A 9,064-nucleotide genomic window follows, 5' to 3' on the forward strand; every position below is an offset into this window, starting at 1 on the left:
GGGAGGAAAAGGAGAGACAGTTGAAGGTGATGATCACCTAGAGGAGACAGAGAAATTTTGAAGCCACATTTGGTCCTATAGATCAAAGTAACCCATCTGAGGTAGAACAGTCTGGCTCTCCAGAGACACAGAGATGTTGGAAGAGCAGCAGCAAATGCTCTTGCCCATTTCAAGGGAGCTCCCTGAATGCCAGGGTAAGAACTGGTACCTTCCCAGAGCACTGCTGCTGAGCAGTCCTCAGATCCCTTGCTACCATGATAATTGATGTTGGAGAGAAGCAGTGAGATTTGTAAAAGGTGATTGAAGCTCACTATGTGGAGCCTGTTTTGCAGCATTGTGGAGTGTCGTCTCTCAGGATGCTTAGGGAAAAGATCCCAAAGCCACTGTCAAACATTGCAATCTATTTGGAGCAGACATTTATGGATGGAACATGCCTGAACCCAACATACTGATAATGAGCTGCTAGCAGTAGTTCCCTAAAGATCGACAGCCAAAACTGGAGAGGGAAACTCTGAGCTCTGCACCACATCTGTATACCATGCAAATTGCCTCTATCCTAGTACTGGCTACCGAGTTAGCACACCCGTGACCTTGTTACCCTGATTGTGCCACCTTAATCCCTCACAACTTTTACTCTTTCACTTTCTCATTTCCTCCTTATCCCTGCTAAACTGTCTGGATACCTATGTTAACTACTACCATCCCTGCAAAGCTGTTGCTGCTACACAATTTCTTGGTACTACAACTTAGCGAATACAGTCACAATTCACCTTTCCCAGGTATCCTATTCTCTGCTACTCTGTTCTGCTACCTATAATTCATAACACCATTGTTCCAGCCACCTGATCCCTGACACCCCTGTGGCTGATACCCCTTTCCCTAACATAGCAAGGGTAGAATGGCCGGAGCTAGTTGACTTGGGTACTGCTGTCTTCTTGCAGGGATATCAGGATAAGTTATTCCTCAGGTATTTAACATGAAGGACTAACTGGAGGTGGAAATGAAAAAGGTTACTCAGAGGTGACTAAAATCTAGAGACATCAACATATCACTGGTTGTTAGGTAAAGAAGGGCCTAAGATGAAAATTGATGAGAAAAGAAAATTTTACAAAGAATATTAGGAATGACGCAATAGGTTTAGCTTATTGTCTTCTACTAGTGATCTGAATTATTTTATGACATAGATATGCAAATGTTTTGCATTTTAAAAATTAGATGAAATTGCACATTTATGTGGTATGTATATTAATTTATGGAATAGGTACATATGATCACGTTAATGATATTCAATATTTTATGCTCTATGATATGCTCATGAGTCTGCCTATGTCAATATGAATTGAGCTCTCTATCAATAAATGGCATTTCATTGTCAAATACTAGAAGATTACTAATGTTGGTAGCAAAATGAAAGCTAGAACAGGAAAACTGAATAAAGCTACATGTTTGAAGGGAGGGGTCAGTGGTTGTAAGGGTTATGATGAAAGAGAAATTCTTCATCATGCAATCTGGGAAGAATAGAATATATTTTGTTGAATTACTAGATTTTAACCTGAGGAGGCAGAACATTATCTTTATTTTGCTTTTTGGAAACTGTTTAATGATTGGTTTACAAAAAAATAATCAATATAATTTTGAAAATTCACAAATGTGAATTATCAAATTATCATTATCCTCAAAGCTGTCTTTAGAGGCAAGAAGATTGTATTCCTTTTTTTTTTTGGGTCCGATCGTGGGGCCTGAACTCTGGGCCTGGGCGCTGTCCCTCAGCTCTTCAGCTCAAGGCTAGTGCTCTACCACTTGAGCCACAACGCCACTTCCGGCTTTTTTCTTTTTGCTTATGTGGTGCTGAGGAATCGAACCCAGGGCCTCAGGCATGCAAGGCAAGCGCTCTACCACTGAGCCATCTTCCAAGCCCTGTATTCCTTTCCTAATGAATTAATGGAGTAATCTTACTTTGGAATGGACAGACATCCATGACACTTGTTCCAAAACAAGAAAAGATACTGGAGAAAAAAAGAGGAAGTAGACCCAAGGCTGATGAAATGAGCATATTTCCTGTTTGGACTTAAAAAGGATTTTTGTATAAATAATAAGAATTTCATCTTAATATTATAATTACAAAATCTAGGTGCTACACGACAGCTTTTAAATATAATATTTAATGCTGTTGGATTACTTGAAGAAAAAGTTTTACAGAAAACCTTAAATTCCAGAAAAACTGCAATGCTCCAATAAACACTAAGAAGAAATATAATTTAAATATCTGGCCGGTTGTGGTAAAATGGTGAGGTTCTCACAGGCAGCCCACTTAGTGTCTCTGACCAAAAGAAGATCTAGTGCCACAGCCACCCATTACCTCAAGAGATCCACTCCAATCAAACTTTAAATACCTAAAGTCTTTCTCTACTACAAAAGGACTATCCTAGCAGGCAAACAAGAAAAGGCAAAAGAGAAAATGTGAATGGGACTCCTGTGGAGCACCTGTACCACATAGGTCTATGCAATGCTGCACTAGGACTTTCTGCAGAGTTTTAGCAGAGGAGCACCCAAAAGCTGAAGAAAGTGCTCAATACTATATCTGTGAAATGTAAGAAGGGAATCTGGTGAAGATCTCCGAGTTGGTGAATGCCTCTCCACTCCCCCCCCCACCCAGCCTATGGGGAAGGAGCAAACTCAGTATTACCGCCACCATTACAATTGCCAGAAATTGGCACCACCGGGTAAGCCCCCAAAATCAGCCCTTACCTGCAGCACTGGCAGGATCCCAGAGAGCCCTTGTCAACACTGCACAAGGTCTCCAGTAAGCCACAGGGGCAGCCAATCGCTCTATGCTCTATGGGTTAATTGCCCAGCCGATTGAGCTTTCTGATGGGACTGCTCCCTCCTTGTTACCCTGCACAGACCCCCGGCTCTCACAGCTGTTGCATGACCAAGCTTCTGCAGACATCTCTGCTGACACACCTAGCAGACACAGGCAGAAACCCCCAAGGCTGCCTTCCAGCACCTGCCACCTCCCACCACGTCTGCTCCAGACCAGCCCGCTCCCCCTACAGTCCACACCAGCCTGCCACTCCAACTTCTACCCTGTCCTCCCAGTGCCAGGACTCCTCACACCACCACATAAGAGAGAGACCCTTCAGCATCAGCAAAGCCATCCCCCCACTTAGATCTGATAACACACAGACCATCTGATTTAGAACCTGCCAACTCCATCTTAGCCACCATAGCACAGGCTCTGTGGTCCAGCACACCACCAACTACAGACTTGTGAGTAACACAACTGGATCCATGCCCTGGGGGTGGTAATTCTCTGAGGAATCCCAAAGCCCCCTGACACAAGCCTCCTTCCAAAAGGGATGGATTACATCAAAACTGAACACAGACATAAGCTCTGTTCCTAAGGCTCCTGTGGCTATCTGGGAAAGCCTGGGAACCCAACTCCAGGCCTATGATAGCAGTCTACAAACCTGAAACACCCAAAACTGCCTGCCACCAGGCCTGAGAATGGAACTCTAGATAGCAGGCACCCTCCCCAATCAAAAAGCCATCTGCTCCCAACCAAGCCACAAGGAAAGTGGAATACAACAAGGCACACAAGGTTCCATCAGGAATCTGTTCTGAGGACTACAGGGAGAATAAACTTCCCAAAGAACCCGAAAAATCCATTCTTTAGTATTTTCTTCTTGTTTTTGTTTTGCATTGTTAGTTGTAATGTCTGATCATTTGTTGTTCATTTGTATTTCTATGTGTTACTTATGTGTATTGTGATTTAGGATTTGCTATTCCACTTAAAGCTTCTGTTTTTCATTATTATTTGGTATCTTATTCTACTTTACAATTTGCTAATTTGTAAGTTTTTTCTTCTTCTTTTCTTCTCATTCCCCCTTCACCTCTCTCTCCCTCTCTACCTTACACTATTACTCAATCAGGGCTACCCTGTCTAGTTCTATACACAAATAAGGCCTCCTTCTATGTGAATAAACAATAATTACAGGAGTTAACTTAGAGTAAGCAACTTTTCAATAATATCTGACTGATATTTTTCTAATCTCAGCAAGTCTCCCCAATACACTTTCTTATTTTCATCTTGATCTCTATGCTACTCCCAACATAACCTTTCTTCAAATTCTTTTCAACCTGTAACATTCAGTAACAAGATATTTATTCTCTTCCTACTACATATACCTTTACCCTAAGCTGTTTTTACCCCTCTACTATCATTATACCCAAGATATCTTCTGAAATTAAATTTATATCTCTCTAATCTTAACCCTTCATTTCTCCATCTAATCCAGCCCATTGATTTTTAATGATTTATATCTGACCCAACTTACAGTTGGTTCTATATTTGACTACAAAATTGGTTCCATTTGACAACTTTGAGTACAAGGGGCCCATCTTGTTAACTCTAAGGAGCAGACTACATATTAATCAAACCTAGGTTGCCTCAAAAGTTACAACTATATGCAATCTCGACCCCAAAGCCAAAATATCCCTCTGCAAGCAAAGAAAAAGAGAGCTAAACAGGAAAAAAACCTAACCTTACCACTGAAACCCTAAAATCTACCCATCTACACTGTAGAGAGCTGCGAGAGGCCGCACCTGGAAGATGGCGCCGGCTTCCGCCCTCCGCCTTCCTGATGGCGAGTGCTCTCTGTGGTAAACAACTCCTTATATGGCTAAGGCAAAGAATCTGGTTTGCTCCCGCGCACCTGAGCCTATTGGTGGATCCCACGTGGCGTATCAGGGTTCGCTACCCAGCGGGTACTTAAGGCTGTGGGGAATTCTCTCCGGGGTTGGGGTCAGAAGATTACTCAAAGGTCCTGAATAAACTGCAGAGAGAAGAGTTCGGTGTCGCGTCTTCCTTGCTGGTCGAGGCGGTAGCGACACGTGGTGGCCCGTACGGGGACTCAGCCATAACCCCAACGAGGTCTCAGAACTCTCTGCGGTCAGGGTGGTGCACCGGTAAATTCCCAGGTAAAAGGGGGAATCCGCGACAAGAGCGGGGGTAAGTCCCCAGGTAAAAGGGGAATCCGCGACAAGAGTGGGGAATAAGTTCCCAGGTAAAAGGGGAATCCGCAACAAGAGCGGGGGGGGGATTTTTGCTCTTCTCTGTAAGATAGGAAAAGAGTGAGAACCTGGGGCTAGTCAATAGAGTAGCCAAAAGTGAAAGTAAAAGTTTGTTTACCAGCTTTAAATGTTTAAAACATGGGTGCTTCGTCTTCGCACCCAATTTTTTTGGCTCTCAATGAGCTACTGCACTCAAAAAAGTTAAAAATAAAAAAGAGTACTTTAGAGAGATTTCTGGATGAATGTGACATCGTTGCCCCGTGGTTCGCTGTCTCCGGAAGCCTCACGGTGGCCTCTTGGGAGAAACTAGGGAGGGACCTAGATTTTGCCTCTGATCAAAGAACGCTTAAGAGCGGAGTGAGACCAATATGGAAACTGATAAGAGGCTGTCTTGAGGACCAGCATTGCAGTGAGGCGGTAGAGAATGGTCAGGCCTCCCTAGAAATGCTGCAGGAAGAAAGATCGGAAAGGGCAGACAGCGAAAAGGAGGAGAGCGGGGGGGGGGGGGGGGGGGGGTTATACCCCGATTTTGCCGAACTAGAGACCTCTGAGTCTACAGACTCAGAGGAAATACAATCACTCATAGAACAAATAGAAAAAACAAAGATAAGAAAGAGGAGGGCTGGGAAGGTGGCTCAGTGGTAGAGCGCTTGCCTTGCATGCATGAGGCCCTGGGTTCGATTCCTCAGCACCACATAAGCAAAAAGAAAATAGCCGGATGAGGCGCTGTGACTCAAGTGGTAGAGCACTAGCCTTGAGCTGAAGAGCTGAGGGACAGCGCCCAGGGGCTGGGAAGGTGGCTCAGTGGTAGAGCGCTTGCCTTGCATGCATGAAGCCCTGGGTTCAATTCCTCAGCACCACATAAGCAGAAAAAAAGCCGGATGTGACACTGTGGCTCAAGTGGTAGAGTGCTAGCCTTGAGCTGAAGAGCTGAGGGACAGTGCCCAGGCCCAGAGTTAGGTCCAGAAAAAAAAAAAAACCTATTCAAAAAACGCTGCAAATTTGTCTAAACAGTTGTCTAGTTATCTTTTAGGTAATTGAACTGGGGAGTTCTACAGCCTGATGGAACAGCTCAGGGTTGCCATCGTCATGGTGAACTCGACCAGAGTGGATGCCGGATTGGCGGAGGGGTTATCTTCATGGATCTCCGCTGCTATGAATCATCTTAAGGAGTGGGCGGGTTTGGGAGCCCTGACAGGCCTCCTGGTATTAGCCTCCTTGGTATGTCTGTGGTGCATTTGCCAAATTAGAGGTTCTCAGCGCCGCAGTGCAGCCATGATTATCCAAGCCTTTACAGCCATTGGAGCAGGTCAGTCCCCCGAAGCGTGGCTTGCCACCCTAAAACAATGAACACAGATTGCAAAGCCAAAGTACTGCAGTCGAGAGGCATGAGTTTTGCCCTCGAGGAGAGAATGTTTGATTGCACACGGGTTCAATTCACCTTTTCCAGTCCTTGTGAAAAACGAATCAATGGACAGGCTGAGTCATCCCTAGAGAAGGCGCCCTCTGGGAGAAGGCTTGTATGCAGTCCTTGCATTGCACAACAGGGATCAGACCTCTGTTCTCATCTGTGTTCTTTAAACAAAAAAGGGGGAACTGTAAAGAGCTGCGAGAGGCCGCACCTGGAAGATGGCGCCGGCTTCCGCCCTCCGCCTTCCCGATGGCGAGTGCTCTCTGTGGTAAACAACTCCTTATATGGCTAAGGCAAAGAATCTGGCTTGCTTCCGCGCACCTGAGCCTATTGGTGGATCCCACGTGGCGTATCAGGGTTGGCTACCCAGCGGGTACTTAAGGCTGTGGGGAATTCTCCCCGGGGTTGGGGTCAGAAGATTACTCAAAGGTCCTGAATAAACTGCAGAGAGAAGAGTTCGGTGTCGCGTCTTCCTTGCTGGTCGAGGCGGTAGCGACACTACACAACATCGGGTTTGCTCTGGTCCTAAAAGACTGTCCTACTGTTGTAGCAGTGTGGGTCTTGTCTCCAAATGGGCAGAACTAACTGCAGAAACACAAGAAAAATAGCCAATAAACAAATCCCACCACCATCTCCACATAAACAAGTTACATAGCAGTCCCAGTATGACATAGAAGATAACGATCTAGATAGATTAAAAGCATGGCTGTAAACCTGCTGAATGAAAAATTAGAAACCCTACATAGGCTTATCAGAGAGTGCACAGAGGCCAACCAGAACTTAATAGATAGCTTCATGGCCTCCACAAATAAAAAGGTAGAGGAACTCCAGCAGAGGGAGAAAGAATCTAATGAAAAGATAGGAACCTAGATTATGGAGTGGAAAGAACAGTCTGATAACCAACTCTAGGAGGTAAGGCAATCTATTCAAGACTTGAAAGAGAACCTTAATAAAGAGCTGGGCACCATTAAGAAAGACCAGCAAGAAGGAAAGGAGATAAACAACAAAGTACAAAGTCTTCAACCTAGAATGGAAGAAGCCGAAGAAAGAATATAGGTAGCTGAAGACAGTTGAGACTCCATAGAGAAAGAGCACACCGTTTTGCATAACAAAATTAAGCATGACAGATCAATGCAGGAAATAGAGGAAACGTTCAGAAAGCTTAATTTGAGAATAATAGGAATACAAGAGGGGCTGGAGAGGGAAGCCAATGTATTAGGAAATGCATTCAGCAAAATTCTAGCAGAGAACTTCCCAAATATACAAAAGGACAGGCCAATACACATGCAAAAAGCTTTTAGAAACCCAAATAGACCAGAATAGGACATCCCACCTCTACATTACAATCCATACCGCTCAATAGGCACTAAAGAAAGAATTCTTAAAGCTGCCAGGGAGAAGAGATCAATCACATATAAAGGTAACCCAATCAGAATTACCTCAGATTTCACAGAAGACACTATAAAAGCAAGAATGTCCTGGAAAGAGGTATGCCATGTCCTAAAGTCAAATAATTACCAACCAAGAATAATCTACCCAGCTAACCTCTCATTCACAGCAGAAGGACAAATAAAAACCTTCCACAGCACGTTAAATCGGATGCAATATACTGCTACCAAACCAGCTCTTCAAAAATTCCTCAAAGAGGTTCTACATATAGAAAACCAACTAGAACAGAATATAGTCAATGAAGTGGTCCACAAACACAGAAATAGGTAATCACAAGAACAGCCCAGGCACAGCTTCCCCCCCCCAAATTGGATAAAATGGTAGGGACAGACAAACACCTCTGTGTCTTAACCCTCAATATTAATGGTCTTAACTCTCCAAGTAAGCGACATATATTGTCCAGTTGGATCAGAAAGCAAGATTCTTCTAGCTGCTGTCTTCAAGAGAGACACCTTGCCCACAAAAATAAACATTCTGAAAGTGAAAGGCTGAAATAAAATATATCAAGCAAATGGACCCCATAAACAGGCAGGATTTGCAATCCTAATATCAGATAAATAGACTTCAAATTAAAATCAATGAGAACTGATAAAGAAGGTCACTACATACTAATTAAGGGATCTCTTCTTCAGGAGGATATTATGATCCTAAATATCAACTCACCAAATAATAGACCACCAAAATTTCTCTAAGAAACACTACTTTCACTCCAGTCTCACATAGATTCAAAGACATTAATTGTTGGGGAATTTAACACACCATTCCTCTCAATAGAGAGATCAATCTGGCATAAAATCAAGAGAGAAACCTCGGACCTTAAAATATGCATAGATCAACTAGACTTAACAGACATTTAACGAATATGTCACCTAGCAGCATCAGATTACACCTTCTGCTCAGCAGCACATGGGACATTCTCCAAAATAGGCATCATTCTAGGCCATTTAGCAAATCTGTCAAAATTTTAAAACATTGAAATTATGCCCTGTATTCTGTCAGACCATAAGGGAATAAAATTAGAATTCAACATCAAAAGCCACCAAAGGAAATACTGTAACACATGAAGGCTGAACAACACACTCTTAAAACATCAGTGGAAGGAAGAGATTAGAAAGTAAACACAACTGTTCA

This window comes from Dipodomys spectabilis, unplaced genomic scaffold (assembly GCF_019054845.1).
Source record: "Dipodomys spectabilis isolate Male_0828 unplaced genomic scaffold, ASM1905484v1 ptg000058l, whole genome shotgun sequence".
Lineage (NCBI taxonomy): Eukaryota > Metazoa > Chordata > Mammalia > Rodentia > Heteromyidae > Dipodomys > Dipodomys spectabilis.